The sequence below is a fragment of the Melozone crissalis genome, unplaced genomic scaffold (assembly GCF_028551555.1).
Source record: "Melozone crissalis strain CALT ecotype California unplaced genomic scaffold, PUWL_Pcris_2 ptg000046l_1, whole genome shotgun sequence".
NCBI lineage: Eukaryota > Metazoa > Chordata > Aves > Passeriformes > Passerellidae > Melozone > Melozone crissalis.
In genome coordinates, this window is record NW_026535824.1 from 14,145,777 (window position 1) to 14,165,152 (window position 19,376).

Sequence of the window (19,376 nt, forward strand, 5' to 3'; positions counted from 1 at the left end):
TCCTGTTCTGCTGAATCATTTTGCTCCTGGGAATGAGCTGTTAATCCTCAGCCTGTTCATCTGCAGACCACAAAGGAACTGATATTATTAGGGAAAAGTGGGGTTTTGAATATTTTCAATATTGGTCACAAAGAGGAAAGGGAAAGAGGAGAAAATGGATTTACATTTAAGTGTAAGCCCCCACCATGCTCTCCCTACTCTGCCCCCTGTAAAGCAATTAAGTGAGAATTGTGCTTCTGAAGATACAAGAGTCTTTGCAAAGGACACTGGAAGTAGTAGTGCCAAGAAAATTCCCAAATTTACAAAAGATGTCCAAGTCAATCCTAGTTACTACAATGACTGACTGTCTGTCTTTTGGGAATACTGCCCTGCTGTCCAGTCCTGTGGGGCTGGAAGAAGCTTGGTGAATTCAGCAGCATCGAGTGAAAAATCTTTTGTTTGTTTGGGGCAGGATTTTATATTTTGTTATCAACATTACAGAAGGGAGCCTGCCTTTGTGCAGGAGCAAGGAGAGTGAGTGTTGAACCAAATCAACTTCTAACACAATGGGCCAACCCCCAAAAGAGTCCAATTTTTTCCGTTGATTCCTTTACAAACACTTGTTGCCTACCTATTTGCATTATTCCCATTTATGCTCAAGACTAAGAAATTTGGGATTTTAGACTGCTGCTCAGTCTGGCAGCACCCATAACCTGCCTTGGGCTATGGAATACAAAGGCTTGGCATCACTGAATCTCTGGTCTGTTTCCATCTGTAAGTTAGGAAATGTTTCCCTAAGCCTTGGTAGCAGTGATCCTGGTTCTAACTTGTGTTTTCAACAGGGAATTTCCTGTTTTATATTCTAAGGATTGATGGGGTTTCTCTGTGTCTTTGTAGGGGATGGAACACCAGAAGGCTGAAGGCCCATCTGTCAAGGAGCCGGTGAAGGAGAGGAACGATGGCTCAGAGGAGCCCCAGGCCACATTGTCTGCTAGCAAACGATACTGAGCACTTTTGTCAGATGTGACAAAGCACATGGCAAGCTTTACATGCCTCTTCCTCAGGAAAAACTTTCTGGCAGAGATGACCAATGCCACAGATTGTTTCCTTTCCCTACAAATGCTCTAGGATAAAAAATGTCTACTTCTGCATTGTGCTGAACACAACTTCTCTGGAGGGGTTTCCACAAAAATGGAGAGACAAAAAGACACCCATTGGTTGAAGCTCAGACAATCCAGTGCAGTGGCAAGGGCAGCGCTGTGGAGGCTGGGAGAGGGCCAGGTTTCTGCTGCCTGACTTGGGACAAGTAAATTCAAACAGTGTTGTAATCATATTGCTGTATATCATATTTCCAGAGTCTCATACCTTCTGGGGGGTTTTCTCACAGCAGTGTTGTTGTTGTTGCTCCGCAGCCAGGGCTCCTCTGCAGCCCTCCCTGAATGCCTCACCCCCTTTTATCCCAGCTACCTCCACGGGCTACAGCTGCTGCCCAATTAAGGGCATCACAGCTGCAGCCCATTTACAATAACTAGAATCAGGGCAGGGTCACTTATACAATACAGAGATCTTTTACTGCCATACATATATTTACTCAGGTTCCTATAAAATAGGGCTTTTTTTTAATCTGAGTGGAGTCGTTTTCAGATGGGTGTTTTGATGAGAAATCTCAGTCTGGAAGCAAGATGCCATTCCATAAAGATGCAGTCCTCATCTGTGAGGTTTGGCCTGGCTGAATCATGGTTTTCTTTCCCTCAAACAGTACCAAGTTTGAGTAGTAAGTAGCAAGGCAATTCCTGAACAACTTCAGTCAACGGGTGTCTGAATGTGGACTTTTTGCCTTGATATTCCTGTCCTTCATGTAATTTGCTTGATGGACAGCATGTTTGGTTTATTTCCCTCTGTGCTGCAATCAGCATTTAAGACAGGAATTTGCTCCTTGCTGTCTCTTCATGGCAGTTGCAGAGCTGCTTGTACCTGTTCTCCTCTGACAGCAGAGGGGATTTATTTAGCTCTGTCCTGCTCAGCAGTGGCAGGGAAGTGACCACATGCCTCAGTAGCACAGCTGGCATCTTCCCGTGCTCATGGAAGAGGCAGGTTGATCCAGGAGAATTGTTCCCAGTGGGGTGTGCATCTAGTCTCTCTGTTCCCAGTGAAGCTGTGCATCTAGTCTCCAGGGAAGCAAATGAAATGTGAGCATAGTTCTGGGATGTCTGGCTTTTGTTTTTATCTCTGTTACTGATCTTCTGAATCCTTCAAATATGGCCCTGTTTATCTGTTCAGATGCATCTGAGCTACTTTTGCAGATTGTCATGCCTGGTTGTAGAGACAGTTCTCCAGAGTGATGAGTTCCCTTATTCTAAGACACACACATCCCTTATGAGGAGGCATTTAAACTTGGCAGTTGTGTCTCTCTTTCTCCACAAAGCAATGTGACCTGTGTGCCCTGGCAGCCATCTGAAGATAGATCAGATGCATCTCATCCTTGGTTTTCCTGAGTGAGCACTGGGGAGAATGTCACTTGCAGATTGTCTGCCATAACGATTAACATGAAGTCCACGTTGTTCTTCAGAGCCTCGTGATTTTCCAGCTTGAAATCACAGGATTAGGAAAGCTGCTCAAGATGTTTTGCTCACAATTATTTGAAGGTATTGTCTGTGGCTGCAGCTCTCTCCATAGAGAGCAGCAGGCACAACTTTGCCAGGCGTTGTCCTGGGGAAGGATTTTAGAAGATCAGAGAAAAGAGTGAGAAACAATTCTTATCTTCACTTGCTGCACCCGTTGTTGTGAACATGTGGAATGTGATATGGAGATTTGTTTACCAAAGGGTAATTTCTTAATTGGCCACTGGTGATGGTGTTTGGATTCAATTGACCAATCTGGTCTGTCTCTATCAGACTGTCTCTAAGGGCAATGAGTTTCAGCACAGCATAGCATAGCATAGCATAGTATAATAAAGTGATTGATTAGCCTTCTGGAATCACGGAGTCAATGCTAATTATTTCCTTGATGGGGATGCCATGCTACGATAACTATCACCACCAGGTCCTCATTTGGTTTTATTTTCCAGGGTGAAATCTCCCTCTGATGGACACCTCCTACACTGTGCAAAAGCCCAGGTCACGTCACCTCCACCTGTGGAAGAAACAGAGCTGCTCCAGAAGCTTTACCATCTCCTGGAAGCCAAGGGGTTTCAGACAAGGATGGAAGGAGTGGAACTCCTCCTAGACCTGTGCAAAATCAGCCCCCAGCTCATCTCCACTAACATTGCCCAAGTATGTAGGGTATCTTCACTGCTCCTTTCCTTTAGCTCCTTTCCTAAGCCTGTAGCAGCAAAGTTAATTCAGTGTGTCTTGGCACTCCGTCCTGGCTGTCTGGGACACTCTGGTCCCTCTTACCCAGAAAAAATTTAATTCAGGTCCAGGCTTCAGGACAAGTTATTTCAGTCCAGCTGTATTTGTCTGGCGGGTGCCTATTGATGCTGTTCATCAGATGATGGCAGAATTTTCTGCTGGTGTAACTGCTGCTCTCTCCTACTCCCAGCTGGGTGAAGTGAAGGGAATCCAGCCCCTGAAAGCATGGCAATTGTTCTCTAGTCCAAAAACGGGTTTGCATAGGGAAGAGAAGTATCAGGCTGGGTTGGTTTAAACCCAGTTGCTTTTTTTAAGAACACTTCTATATACTCCATCTTGTCTTACACAGGCACAGCTCTGGCTCCTCATTTCCATCCTTGTTCCTATTCCTCTTGGTAAAGACAGTGCTCTCCCTTCTTGGGGGTCTGTTTTTCTCTTTGGAAAAGGAAGAAAACAGCTAAGGACTCATCTCTGCCTTCTCCTCCCAGTAGCTGCTTTTTCCCTTTTTCCAGGAAAAGGTGCCTGATAATGAGGCGTTCAAGGGACTGAACCTGCTCTAATGAGAGCTGTACAGCACATGACATTTCAGAAATCCACTTGTTACTTAGAGAAATGGTCTGGATCCTGGAAGAGTTGATCATAGCCCTGCACTTCTCCAGACACTGCCTCTGAGACAAACAAAAGAAAACTTAGATCTCCTCCAGCCATGGTAAAATCATAACTGCCCTCAGTACTTGAGGCAACTGTATAGAAAACCGGGCATTGTAAACATCTGCTTCCATTCAAAGCAAAGGTACTCTTTAGCATTAATAAATTGAATTAATTTAATGATTTATAGATGGAGAGAAATACCATAGGAACTATTCTGTCCCCAGCCAAACCTCTTAAAGACAGAAGAAAATCTTTCAACCAGCATGAGGTTGTGCCACCATTCCAGTGAGTTGCCCACAGGAAAACAGTGAAATTGTGCAAGCGAGTGCTGACCTGACAGAAAGGATCACTTTCATCTTTGACATTGCTGACTGCTACAGCCACTCTTCAAACAAGGACATTTGAATGCAGCTTTCACGTTGCTGGTTCTCTTCACAGATTTTTGACTATTTTGTCCTGAGAATATCTGACAGCCACAAGAAAGTGAAGCAGAGGGCGCTGGATGTGCTGGCTGAAATCACAGGGGCCCTGAAAGATGCCCTGAACCCGGTGATCATTGGTTTGGTGGAGGGAATAACAAAGAACCTGAACTCAAAGGATGCCAGGGTTCGTGGGGCAGCTGTGAAAGCACTGGAAGAATCCATTGCTCATTTGGGTAAGGCTGAGCCCTGGCAGGGACTCTCCTCAGCTTCGTCTCTGTCTCTCCTGCACAAGAGAGCGCTGAGTGCCTTGACAGCTGCTCTTGTCTGTGGAACACTCCAGTTGACACCCACCAGAGGCTGTGCAGGTGCAGTCCTTATGCACCATCCCCAACAGGCTGGAAAGGGATCAGCATTTCCCAACAGTCCCAGAAGCCCTTGGCTCTGTGCTGCTTGTCTGAAGAGCAAGTCCTGGGCTACAGCTCTGCTACAGTTCAGAGGCAAAGGGGGTTTGGAGTTTGCTTGGGCCCTGTCTGACTTCCCAAATGAACAGCTTTGCTGTTGGCATGAAGGGACACTGACCCATCAGAGCTTCTGCAGAGCAGCCACCTGGGAGGCTCCACATTAGAGGCATTAGCTGCCTATTTTCCACTTTTCTTCTTTTCTTCTATTTTCAAAGGGGAACTTGTGATTCACCAAGTTCATTTCTTTAGAACAAAGAGGTATAAACCCAGCTGTCAGTGATGCCTTGTTCTACATGTTGTTTTGCATGGGGCAAGGTGGCCACAGCAATTAACTGCATAGGCAAGGGCTGGTCCAAATTCCTTTGCCACACACATTTATGTCAGCTCTGAAAATTCCGTACTGGTAGAATATGCCTGAACAAAGGAGTGTTGAAGAGGCAGGTCTTCAAGAGGTGTTTCCACTTTCTCCTCCCCAGCTGCTTTGTGATCTCAGGAACTGCCTGACTCAGTGCCTGTCTGTGACCCAAGTATGGGGCTCTTCCTTTTTGCTCTGGGATGCAAAACCTTTTCACTGCTTCCATGTGACTGAACTCTTGAGGTCCCTGATGTGAAATGTTTTAACACAGCTCCTGCTACAGCAGACAAGTTTGGATTTACAAATGTGAATGGAGAGCTTATCTTTTGGAATTTAAAACCCTGCCAAGTATGCTGGAAGGAAAGAAGAATAGGATTCAAACATCTGCAGAAATGTGCTTGATTTTATAAAATGGGGTTGGCCCTGCCCTTTCTCCTATGACATGAGAAAAGTGAGCAGAAACGTGTGTTTCCCTTGTAGATAAAAGTGTCACTGCTGAAAGAGCTCAGCTACCAATGGAATCACCTGAGTGGCCAAGCCCTGCTGGATGTCACCGAGCGTATCACAGGTATGGCCTCCCCTTCTGAGCCAAGAGCTCTCCCCAGGGAGCATTTACAGGCAATGCCTGTGAGCAGACAGCAGAGCAGCTCCTCCAAACCAGGAGGTGCTGAGCGTGTCCCTGCTGCCCCATAGCCAAGGCAGGTGGGTTGGGCAGGTTTTCCCTGGCTGCTGCAGAGCTGGGCAGCATCTGAGATGGGGGCAGCGCTCGGCCTGGGGCTGAGCTCTCACTGGGGCATCTCAGAACCACCTCCAGCAAAGGGAGGGCTAAAAATGCCCCAGCTGGCTCCTCTCTGGGGAGCTCAGGGACATCTGTGATCTTTGAGGGGAAATGGTGGCCGATGCTGTTTCAGGGTATCAGTTTGTTTTGTCCTCACAGAACTCTTGTTTTTCTCTTGGAAAGTTTTGAGGCTGAACCGTGCAGAGCCTGGGGGTCACAGCTTAGGTCAGAACTCAACAGAGGTATCAGAGGCACAGGTTTAGTGCAAGGCAGCCTCTGGGGCACAGGGACAGAAGCAGAGTGCTGAGGCTCCCTGCCTGTGCTGTCAGAGTGGCCTTGGACTGAGCCTTTCAGGGTGTGCAAACAGTGTCTGCCTGTGTCAGCGCTGTCCAAAATGCTACAAATGCAGCTGATAATTGATTCCTCAGAGGAGCTTGCTGTGTCAGCAATAGCCAAGGAATGGAAAAAGGATAATCTCAATATATAGTAGAGAAGATGATTGATAGCCTTGCTTTAACTGGGGCTAAATCCACTGCTAATTATGCCAACATCTTTGAATGCAAGGTTTAATACACTTTGTGTCTTCATTAGGAATCTGAAAAGGGCATGTTCAGCGATTGGGAATGTCAAAGGCCCTTTAAAGAGCATTTGAATAAAGTAGATCTCCAGCAATAGGGCATTTAGTTTAGCACTTCTTTTGATCTCTTTTTCAAATAAAGGAATTACCCATAAATTAGGACTACTTTAGAAAAAGCAGATGTTCTCTCTGAGATTTAGCAGGACCGGACAGCTGTTCCTCACATTCAGTAGTCACTGATGTCTTTAATTGCATTTAAATTCAAATGAATTCCCATTTTAAAATGGGTACCATAACCCTTTCCTGCTTAGCAGAATTGGTTTTGGGTACTTGCAGGAGCTCTTTCAATGTTGATGACTGCTGATGGATTAACAGCATAGAGAAAATGAAGTCTCTTCCGCCACAGAATATTAAATTGCTGCTAAATAACATTTTGTCTGATCAGAAAATAAGAATGGTCTCCAGAGCATTTCAGGTTTTCATCTCTTAGCCAAATCTGACTGTTGCAAGGAGCCTGTTGCTAGTAAACATTTGTCCGTGTTTGATACAGTTCAGTTCAGAAAATGGGCAGAGAGATTTCAGGGGAAATCTCTGAAAGTGAGAAAACACTCGTGTTTTGGTTAAATTTCAGTCCCATGTGTAGCATTTTTCTTTCTCTATGCCCCTATTTCAGTGGACATATAAGAAAAAATGCCATTAACATTGGGAGAGGAAGTGGCATTAAAATGTGGAGATGCCCAAATGCCAAGGCAATGGGATCTGGGTAATTCTCTAGAGATGCCCTGAGGTTTGAAACAGCTCTTTGTTGGAAGCCCCAAAAGCATTCTGCCAAAGACACCAGCTGGTCACTGATGTTTCTCATCCAGCTGTCAGGCAGCAGCCATCTCTGGTGGGCTGGAGTTTTGAGGTGTGTTCTAATCCTGCCCCTTGCTGTGTGCCACTGAGCACAGGGAAGAGCCAGATTAGGCATCTGGCACTTGACATCAAAGTTACAAAAATGGAATCATCCCTTTTATTAGAAATCTCTCCATTTCCTCTCTATGGTACATTTCCAAATCTTCAGAGTGGGTTTAGACAACTTCTTAATGGAAATCAAAGGCAATTGGACATTTCATTCATTGTTCATACAGAGATTGTGACATAATTTAGTAAAGGTAGGAAGTCTGCCACAGGGACAAGGCTCTGGTTGGAGCAATTAGTGCTGAGGGGTTGGTGGTTCTGTTTCCAGGATGCTCAGCTGCTTTGCCCGTTTCTGGACCAAGGGGCTCTGGGTGCTGTTTTGCTGCTCTTGGCCAGAGAGGCTGGCAAGAAGCAGAAGCAGCAGAGGCAGATCCTTGTTTGCAGTGAGGCTGGTGGGTAAGGAGCTGTGTCTCTGTCCTGGCAGTGCTTGTGCAGGGGGTTCATGCCAGGAGCCCTGAAGTCGCCCAGCGCGACGCCCTGCCCGTGCTCTGGTCCTGCCTGGAGAACAAGGCGCTGCCTGTGCGGAGCGCCAATGTCCGCACCGTGGCCACCAAGCTCGCCTCTGCCCTCTGCAAGGTGATGGGCACCCAGCTGAAGAAATGTGCTGCCAGCAAGCCTCCACATGTGCGGGAAAACCTCTCCAGAATGTTGGGCTGGTGAAGGCGAGATGTTCTCCAGAAGGCTGAGGAAGCGCTGAGTTGGATGACTCTGGGTTTGCCTTTTGAGCTGTGCCAAAAATGAAAAAATCCTAAGGAAGGGTGTGCATCTGCCCCTGCTCTCTCCATTGCCCTTCCTAGTCATGGCATGGGGGGCCTGGAGCAGCTCCAGATGGAGGACAAGATGAAGGCAATCATGGCTCAGCCTCACACAGAGGTGAGGGGGGAGCTGGGCCAATCCCTGCTGGGAGGAAGGGTCTTGTGGCAGCCCAGAGAGGCTGTGCACATTGCCAGGGAACAGCTGTGCCCTGCACGTGCCCCTGCAATGAGCTGTGCTGCTGCCAGTGCCCCTGCAGCTGTAGGGCTGCTGAGCTGTGGGGCAGCAGAGGAGCAGGAGGGTGCGTGTGCAGCTGAGCCATTCCTGGGGAGCACAGGGCTCTGGGCTCCCTGCTGTCCCAGGGCAGCCCAGAGGCCAGGCTGTGCCTGTGCCAGCTCGGGGCAAGTGCCTCAGGGATGTGCCCTGGCCTGCCTCAGTGTCTGCCAGCAGGAGCATGTTTCCCTGTGCAGCTGTTTAGACATTTCCAGGAAATGTGTCCCATGAAATATGGAGCTTCAGCTGCTTTAGGTTTGCATGGTGGCCTCCGTTAAACTTTGTGTCTCCATTTTGCAGATCTGACTGGTTACAGTCTTACCGAGAAGTTTTCTCTGGACACTTCCGATGTTCCCTCACCCACAAAGTCCTCACCTCCCGTCCAGAAGAGCTCTCTTTCCTCCAAGCTCAGGAAGAAGCTGCTGCCTGTGTGAAGAGTGTTTGAAGAATGGAATTGATGCGTTAGGCTGAATAGTTACAGCTGTACATATGTTCTGATCTTTAGATGTAGATTGAATTACTGTGTTTTGATTGTATCTTTAAAATTTGATGACATACTTTTAATTGTATATATTTTATTTTGATGATGAAAAAAAAGTAAAAAATAAATAACATTTAAATAAACCAAGAGGAGAATGTGAGACCAGGACCTGCTAGCCTAGAGATTATGGGAGTGCAGCTCACTCAGTGTGCCAGTGTCTCACCACATCCTTTCCTCATTGGGCCTCTCCTCTTCCTCTTTGGCCATGGTTTCTTTGTGTCATTTGTGCTGCTGTTTTCAACTTGTCATTGGAACAGGGCCATACATTGACCTGTTTGGGGGACAATGGATCCAAAAGATCCTGTCTAGTCAAAGGTGTGTTCTGTGCCCACCAAAGGCCTGAGCAAAGAAACCAAGAGAAGTGTGCCCAAATCCCAAAGCTTTGCTCCTTTGCAATCTCCCACAGATCTGGCTCACAGGTGTCTTCAATCACAATTTCATCGGTAAGAAGAGGTCATGTATTTCACTGGGAAAAGATGCACTGCTTTGGCAAAGTCACCTATATGTATATTTACCCAGGACAGCAGTGCAGCTGTGTTGTTTGCCCCTTGTTTGCAGAAGGATGAGTGCACTGGGAGGCCAATAACAAGTGACAAGGGTTCCTCCAATCTGCACTGCAGCCTGGGTGCCATTCAGCCCAGAGCTAGGGGATCATTTGTTCCCATGGACCAGTGCTTGCCAGTGGAATGAATTCCTGCACTGCTGGAAGAAGCAATTCTGGATTCAGCTCCAGCTCTTGGTGGGCTGCATGATCATTGACAGTGCTGCCCTTCCAGAAATTATTCTGCAGTTTCCTTTCATAGTCATTTGAAACTTTGAAACTTCACATTTTAATTTGCTTTGCTTTAGGGTAAAACACTTCTGGGCCCAGTGCAAGCTGTAACCTTCTGACAGCAAAGTCCTCATGATTGCAAGCTTCTGATGTTACACAATGTCACCTGGCTGCCTGTATTTGCTTTGCTCTGGGTCTAGTCCCAGCCTAGTAAAGCCCAGGTAGGGTGGCACGTTGCAGGGAAAACTGGTCCATGAGCTTATGGGGTTGCCATCAGCAGCAGAGTGAATGTGCCCTTTGGGGATTCCTCTGAAGACAAAATTAGGGACCTGCTCCATGCCACAATATTCTCTTAGATCTTTCTAAAATATCCTAGAAAAGGCAGTGAAACATCACATCTCCTTGCACAGCCACTGTTTGAATAGGGGCATTTTTGTCCCTCCTCAAAGTCATTGCTCTTAAACACCAGAAGCATGAACATCCGCCAACAGGAATGATGCATGGTCCTGCTGCTGCTGCTGCTGCAGAGCACTGGGCAGTGCAGACCTGGGTATTACCAACATGAGCACTTAATTAGCATTTCATGCTCCTTCAAGCTGTCCAGATCTCAGGGCTTTTTTGTTTCAAAGCAGCCACTGCACCATCTCTAGGGAAGAACAGGAAATGGGAAACAGCGACTGCCAGCCTTGCAGGGGTATGGGGGAAAACCTGAGGTGTCTGCATCAAAAGATGAATGGGAAGAGTGTAATTGCCAAAGCAAACGCTTCATTAGGATAGTAGGACCAGTTCTTTACTGTATGCTTGCATTGAGATCATTTGGGATCTCCTTTTTGTGTCTCATGCAGAAAAGGAGCTCTTAATAATACCACACTACTTAAACCAGATTGGCATGTATCTCTGTAGTGGTTCACAATGAAGCAGACTGCCTGCTGTGCCACTGCCAGGCCTGGTTTAGACCTGCTCTGGACTGAAAACCCAGACAAACACCATCAGCACACACCTGTGGCCCACCGAGCTCTGGGACGCTGCATTCCAGCACCAGAGGGACTCAGGAGAGACCAAGTGAATCAACTACAACCCACAAAAAGGACTTTCTGAATTTGCCATCTCTTCAGCACTGTCAGAGGTTTTATTTAATATTATTCATTTTACATGCTTGTGAATACTTTACTTGTTTAATAAACTTTTTTTTTTACTTTTCTCGAGGGAAGTCTTTTCCTGAACTAATAGGGGTAGGGGCTGCTTGAACTTGCTTTCTAGATGGATTCCTTTTGGAGATTTCCTCCCAAAATTTGCCCTAAACCAGCACAAACTGTCACAATGAAAATTGCACCAGTGGCACAATTTTTCCTGGTGGCAAATCTTGTGACAGAAGCTTGACCTTATTCTCCATGAGAGATTTTTGGGAAGAGCAGACAGGAGAATATTTCTGGAAAACTGAAACAGCTTTCCAGAAGTGAAATGAAAATGGAAGAAACAATCCAAGATGTTTTCCTCTATTTATTTCTATGCTCCCCTTTTCCATGTTGCATCCCAGTAATTCCAGATGCACCTCACCTCTAAGATCAGTGACTTAGGGATTTTTAGGTGCTCTAAAATACCATAAGCCACACACACTCATTCTCATTCTCATTCTCATTCTCATTCTCACTCTCACTCTCACTCTCACTCTTCTCTCTCCCTTTCCCGCTGTCGGGCACCCTTCTCTCGGTGTCCGTTTCCCAGCGTCCCTCTCCTCTCCCCGCCTCCCTCTCCCCTGCCGGGCTGGGCCATGCCCCCGGCCCGCCCCCGGCCCTGGGCGGGGCTGCCCCGTCGCGGTCTCGCCTCCGCTCGGCTCTGGCCGTACTGGCGGTGGCGCTGCTGGGCGGGCATCAGTGGCTGGTGCGGGGGCGGCATCGCCGCCCTTCGGCTCCGCCTGGCCCGAGCCCGGCCCCGGACCCGACGCAGGGTCCACTCCCGACTGCGGCCCCGGCTCCTCCCAGGGCCCGCGGAGGACACAGGCGGCGCGGCCGCTCCCGCCGCCTCCGCTACGGCTTCCCCGGCCCGAGCTCCGCCGCTCGGCAGCGCGGCCTCCAGCCCCAAGCCGCCGGGGCCCGGGGCGGGTGGGGATGCCGGGCCCGGGGCGGGTGAGGGGCGCTCGGGGGCCGTTGCTGGCCCCGGGCCGAGCGCTGACCGCCGCGTCCCGCCCGCAGGTGAGGCGCAGGAGGCCCTGCAGGAGCGGCACCGGCTGGGATCGCTGCTGGGGCGCGGCGGCTTCGGCAGCGTCTTCGCGGCCACGCGGGTCTTGGACGGCGCCCCGGTGAGCGGCGGGGCCGGCGGCGGGCGCGGGAGGAGGGGGCGGAGGAGGAGGGAGGAGGAGGAGAAGGTCGGGGCGCGGCGGGACGGGTGGCGAGCTCAGCCCGCTGCTCTCCGTCGCTCGCAGGTGGCCATCAAACGCGTGCCGCGGGATCGCATCCGGCACTGGGGCGAGCTGGTGAGTGAAAGGTGTTATGAACAAAAATTCAGTTGATTTTTTTCTGTGAGAAAAAGGTTACCACTACTGCTGGGCTGCTGCCTGTGTTATGGTAATTACGGGTTGTTGTGGTTAATAGCTGTCTTTGTATCGGTAAAAGCCCTGGCTGGGGCGAGTTAATAGCTCTTCTCTCAGCAGTAAAGGGTGCAGTACCTCCCGAACAGTGAGGAGAAAAGACTTTGGAGGGGAGGGGTATGCAAAATAATTCTAAGGACCAGCATGCTGTGTGGGACCCCTACTCCAAACGTGCAGGAAGAACCCCAAAAACAACGAGCCACCTAAGAGTTGAGAGACTGGAGTGATGTCTGGACGTGGGGAGCCGAGTGCTGAGCCTGCAGAGATGTGGAACACCTTCGGAGTCCCTCTCGCCCTGACCTTTGGAGTCGTCCCCGGCATGGAAACTGAGCGGACGGGGCCGGGAAAAGTAACAACGAAGGGATCATCACGCCCTAAACGCTCCCACGAGGACCTTATCCCCAGCTCTACTCCTAGTGGACAAAGCAGCGCATATCCTCCTCTTGTGGGTCGCCCTGGGAGAGAGAACGGGAGACTGCAGCCCCACCGAGCTGCCCAATCCTGAGCTGATCACTTTTAATGAAGGTATTAAGAAGGAGAAGAAGTCTCCTGGCCTTGTTTATTTCAAGAGGGGCCAGCAGCAACAGCCGGGCTGTGCCAGGCGGCGAGGAGCCGGGGCCCGGCAGGGTGGGAGCCGCCGTGAGCCCTGCGGGGAGAGCGGGCGTGGGCTGAGCGGGGCGTGCAGAGCATCCCGGGCTGGCTGAGGGCTCGCAGAGCCCCGGCACGGCCTCAGCCCCACTGACGGCACCGCGCTCCTCCCGCAGCCCGACGGCACCAGAGCCCCGCTGGAGATCGTGCTGCTGGCCAAGGTGTCCCGTGGCTGTGGCGGTGTCATTCAGCTCCTGGAGTGGCTTGAGCTCCCCGACAGCTTCCTGCTGGTGCTGGAGCGTCCGGAGCGGTGCCAGGAGCTCCCGGGTTTCCTGGCGGAGCGGGGGTTCCTGCCAGAGGAGGAGGCGCGGGGGCTGTTCCGCCAGGTGCTGGAGGCCGTGCGGCACTGCACCAGCTGCGGGGTCCTGCACCGGGACATCAAGCCCAAGAACATTCTGCTCGACCTGGCCAGCGGGCAGCTGAAACTGATCGACTTTGGCTGTGGCGCCTTCCTCCAAGACACAGCCTACACCCAGTTTACAGGTGAGCCCTCGCACGGGATGCTCCTGGGCATCTCGTGGCCCAGCCTGGGTGCAGCACTGGGGCTTCCCCCTATTGCAGCCGGGACGGGATTGATGCTGGAGCCGAGTTGTTCCGGGTGGGGTGTGAGGGCGGCCAGCTCCCAGCCCTGCTGACAGCCTTCAGCACCCACTGTGGCCTGGGCTGGGGCTGGAGGTGGGGCAGCCAGCCCGACACAAACCCCCATGGGGGTAGCAGAGATGGGAGTCTGACCCCATGCCCCAGATGGTTTGGTATGCAGGCGAGGAAGGGCTGGACTGCTCCGCTCTCCTTGTTTGCCTTGGCTTATTAACATTTTTGGGGGCCATGGAGGTGGGGAGGAGAGTGGGTTTTCTCCACTACTGGGTGGGTTTTTCCTCTGTGTGTCATGGTTGGGCCTTCCTAGGGTCTCTTCTGCCCTCTTCCAGGACCAGTGGCTTCTTTTCCAGCCCCGAGTTTGTGCACAAGTCCCAGGTGCTGGCGAGAGGGCAGCGCTCACCCCATGTGCCTCTGGGGCAGCCCCCACATGCCCAGGGATGCTGGGGCCAGGCTCTGGGAGCAGCAGCATCCCCCTGCTGATCTCTGTCTGTGTTCCACAGGAACCCTGTCCTACAGCCCACCAGAGTGGATCCAGCGCCAATGCTACCACGGCGAGGCAGCCACGATCTGGTCCCTGGGCCTCCTGCTGTGTCATCTGGTCATGGGGAAGCACCCAGTGATTTTAGTGCACTGCAGGCTTGTGAGCGTTTCTCTTAGGACTTTATTTTCACTCCAAGGGATTCCTAGTTGGGTGAGCAGCACTCAGCTGGGAGGAAATGAACTCAGGTTAACAAACCTGTTCCCCTGCACACAGACTATCAGAATAACCTGAAAGTGCTCTACAGTCAGAAAATGGCACCTGGATTCAGCAGGAAGAATAGCAGATATATTCCCTCAAAGCCAGAACGGGTCTTGGATGCACCAGAGATGTTCAACGACTACTGTAAGTAGGCTGCAGGGTTGAGTGCTGGGCATCCAGAACATTCTGCATTGGATTGCTGTTCCTAGGACAGTGTGACTGGGCTGTCTGTATTATTTTGTGTACCCAGGCTAGCACAGACCACTTCTGGAGTGTCCCTGTGTGGCCTTACAGGCACAGTGGTCTAGGGCACTGTGTTGGTGCCTTGGAGCAGGGTACCTGGCCCCAGCAGCTGGGCACAGTGACACTCAGAAGGCTGCCCCTCACCTGTATGTGTGTGTGTGCACATGTGCACCCGCACCTGCTGCATCAGCACAGGTGAAGGGCAGGGCTCTCTAGCCAAGCATGGCGTGACCTGCATTGCTCTTTCAAATTGTAGATCTGAATCTCGTAGACTGGAGCTCCCAGAACTTCCTGGCAGTGGCTCTGGACGACACTGTTTATCTGTGGAATCACGCTACTAGGGAGATTATCCCCCTGCTGCAGATGGAGCATCCAGATGTTTACATTTCCTCTGCGTCATTGATTAAAGATGGAGACTACCTTGCTGTTGGCACAAGTAGTGCTGAGGTTCAGGTGAATGCAGGACTAAAACTAGAGGTGTTTTCTAGGGATTGACAGAACTGTGGGGCCTGGGGACAAAACCTTGGCTGGCAGGGGAAGGATGCCATGCACCTGACTTGTCTTCCCTGGTGTGGGGTGGAACTGCCCAGTGTGCAAGGCAGGGTTTGGTTTGGGGGTTTTCTGATAAGCAGCATTACCTTCTGTGCTATAGTCATGAGATACACATTTTCTCTGTTCCCTTACTGAGAAAGCTGAATGCCAGAGCCTGTGCAGTGAGGTTCCTAGGGCATAGAAAGAGGATTGGGTTTCTTCTGAAGAACTTTTTGCTTTGCCTCTCCAGCTATTGTTGCATTTATGTTGTTGTATATCATATTTCTAGGGTCTCATACCTGCTGGGTGGTTTTCTCACAGCAGCTCTTCACAGCACTGGCGCTGTTGCTTCTCAGTCAGGACTCCTCTCCAGCTCTTCCTGAATGCCCCACCCCCTTTTATCCCAGCTACCTCCACGGGCTACAGCTGCTGCCCAATCAAGGACATTGCAGCTGCAGCCCATTTACAATAACTAGAATCAGGGCAGGGTCATTTATACAATACAGAGATCTTTTACTGCAATACATATATTTACTAAGGCCCCTATAAGCTATGGGACATTGAGCAGCAGAAACGTCTCCGAACCATGACCAGCCATTGTGGCTGTGTGGGAACCCTCAGCTGGAACAGCTACATCCTCTCCAGGTAAAGCAGTGGGTCAAGGGCAGTTTCCAGTTGCTGCAAACTCCTATCCCTCAATCTACGTGTGGCATGGGTTAGGGATGGCAGAGAGAAATTTGTCTTGGCTTGGGAATCTTACTCAGCCTTATCTGTTGGGGCTGTGAGGAGAAGGCCTCTTTCCTGTATTGCAATTTGTGCTGAAGCTGTAAAGAGCTTGTGTGGGTGTTTCACTCACACCAACAGACCTGTGTTGCTGGTAACACTGGTTGAAACCCAGTGGCAGGTATAGCAGTCTTGCAACAACAAAAATGGATTTGGGTGAAAATGTGCAGCCTGACCCTGCAAGCCTTCTCTTCTCTCTGCAGTGATGCACAGACTGGGCACATCCATCACCACGATGTCCAAGTGGCTGAGCATCACGTGGCCACTCTTGCTGGCCACACACACAAGGTGTGCGGACTCAAATGGTCTCTGGATGGCCGCTACCTGGCCAGTGGTGGCAATGACAGTCTGGCGAACGTCTGGCCATGCACCCAATGTGGGGATGGAGACTTTGCTCCTCTACAGACCTTCACTCAGCACCAGGGTGCTGTCAAGGTGAGCACAGAGCTGCCACGGGCAGGTATGTGTGTGCAAGGCAGGCATGCAGCACTGGCTGGGTGCAGGTTGCCTCTTGTATGTTTTAAAATGAACTCTCCTCTCTCAGGCGTGGCGTGGTGCCCATGGCAGATGAATGTTCTAGCCACTGGAGGTGGCACTAATGACAGACATATCCGCATCTGGAACATGTGTTCTGGCGCCTGCCTCAGTGCTGTTGATACCCGTTCCCAGGTGAGAGATGAACATCAGCTTGGAGACAAACACCTTCTGGCAGCACACCTACACAGAGCTGCTGGCTCCTCAGGCCCAGAGGCACGGGGAAGGAGGGGGACCATGCTCGCCTCCGAGTGGTGAGCGTCAGCACATGCACCTTGTCTCACCTGTGTTACTGCCTCTTTGCAGGTGACTTCTATCCTATGGTCCACAACCTACAAGGAGCTCATTTCAGGCCATGGCTTTGCACAGAATCAGTTGATTATATGGAAGTATCCAAGGATGAACAAGGTTGCAGAGCTGCCAGGTAGGTGGACAGGGCCTGGGGGGGGGGTGCTGTTAGAGGTTGAAGACAGCTGCACTCCTTGGTTTGAGCCTGCAGCATCACTGATACAGGACAGTATCCGGGGCCATGCTGTTAGGAGTAAAGCATGCCCAGGGGGCTGTGGAAGAGATACCATTGATCCAAGTGTATGCTTGGGGTCTGAAATCACACTGCCACAGCCACTGGGGAGACAGCTATGCAAGCTGGCAGGGCTCATGGGAGCATACAGGAGTAAATGTGCATGTGCTGATCAGCTCAGCCCTGATTGCACATTCCTTCTCCTCCTCAGCTCATACTGATAGAATCTTGAACCTGACCATGAGCCCTGATGGTACAGCAGTGGCCTCAGCAGCTGCTGATTAAACAGTGCAGGTCTGGAGCTGTTTTGAGCTGGATCCCATAAAGAAGAAGGAGAAAGAGAAGGCAAACAGTGCCAAAAGCAGTATTCCTCACCAGAGAATCCACTGAGAGCACGGGATTGTTGTGGGGAGGGGGATATTTGGTTTACATGCTGTACAGTATTTTAAATGTTAATGAACTGCTTAACTTGACTTTTTCTTAATGGAGTCTGATGGAAGAAAAAGCCATGGCTCTTAAACCCAAGTCCTTCTCCCTGAGGCTGGGGATCTGGGCAAGGAGTGGAGACCTAGGTCTTAAGGGCAAGTTTGCAGGCCCCTGAGCTTAGCACAGCCTAGCAGAAGGATGCTGTGCAAGGGCTGTACTTCTGTTTCTGTCCCAACTAAGATAGATATGTCACCTGCCCCATCTAGATGCTGACTACAAGCACAGCAGCTCCACCACAGGCTCAACTGAAAGCACAGCATGGCTGTGGCCTCAGTTTGTGTTGTCCTGGCATTTCTCACAAACCCAGGGACACCTTCCTATGGCTCTGCAGGCAGATCTCAGTTTGTCTTGTTAGCTACAGGCAGCCATCACTGCCTGCCTATGGTGCTGGAGTAGAATAGCTGTTGGAAAAAAAAGGAGGGAGAGAAATACAGAGCAACAGCTGTAATCACCCCAAAGGCTGGAAAGGGGCTGGCTCTGGCATAAAGCCTGATGCAAAACAAAAGGTTGGCTTACACTGCCACGCCCAGCCTGGATGTCATGCAGGAGCCATGCAAAGCACCACCAACCCTGTGCTCAGCCTTCAGTCACGTATTCTTCCAACAACTCTGATCTCCCTTCCCCTCCTGCTGAAAGGAGGCCCTGGTGCCTCACTGAGGCTTCATGCAGGGGAGCAAGCACCAGGGCTCAGCTGACATTTATTGGAGCTTGACTCCCCTACACTTGTAAAAATGCCTTTTTTCCAGGCTGAACTGTGCTGGAGCAAGTTGCAGGAAATATATTTGAGCCCTCACCTGACCAACAACCAGCTGAGCCATGCTGCTTTGCACGATGGAGCCGCAGTGTCTGAGGTTGTGGGGCTGCACCAGACCCATCACGCCTGTCCTTCAGCTGCACCAGCATGGCCAGGGGCTGCTGGGGACGCTGCACAGCTGATAAGCACCTTGGCCTGTACAAAGCAGCTCCACCAAGCCTGTGCCTCCCATCAGCCCTCAGTGATTAGCTGAGGGTGGATTATTAACTGTTTTCACCTTTCCCTCAGCACAGTACCACACTGTGCCTAGCACCAGCTCTGCCTCCTGAGCCTTACAGCAGCTGGAACCTTCCAAGGTTCTGACTTGTGCTCTGCCAAAGCCAGTGAGTGTGTAACCACACCCACCAGAGCACCCCCGCCACACACACACATAAAGCTGGTATGGGGGGCACAGTCTCAAAAAACAGCCACTGAGCCAGCACCTTCCCAGCAGTGCTGCTGGTGCATCCCCATTTGGACTCTTGGGAAAGATCAGGAGGTCCAAGGATGGAGCTCTCCCTCAGACACAAATCCTCAGGCCACAGCTGTCTCTAAAGGGGAAGCAGGCAGGAACCCAGATGCAAGGCTGGGCTCTCACACAGAGCTGTGCTGTTGTTGTAGGAGCCCTGTCCCACACCCCTGCACTTGGTGCTGGGAGTTAGCACAGACTTGCTTTGTGGGGCCACAGCTGATTAGGCCTTCCCTGGTCCCTGACCTGGAAGGAAAGCTTTATATGCCAAAAAGTTCCTGTCATTTTTTCAGTCCCATGTAAGAGCAGCTCAGCTTTCTCACAGACTCTTTCTTTCTCCTTAGCACATGCCCCACACCCAGATGCTGTGCATTACACAGCCCTTAGAGGACCTCTGAGCATTACCAGAGGGTAATGATACTGCAGGGTCTTTGACCCCATGCTGGTCTCTTACAGTCCTGGAGTGAGGAGGAGCAGAGGAAGGAAGTGGGCACTGATCCAGCAGGCCCAGTAAACACAGCCCTGTAAGGTGTGAATTCAGTTCACAGCATGACAGCGTATTAATTACCCAGTG

The 19,376-nt window shown here is 50.7% G+C and overlaps 1 pseudogene; it reads left to right on the forward strand.

The window, feature by feature from the left end:
• LOC128943499 (serine/threonine-protein kinase pim-1-like) overlaps positions 1 to 19,376 on the forward strand; it is a 253,989-nt pseudogene that overhangs the window by 41,697 nt on the left and 192,916 nt on the right.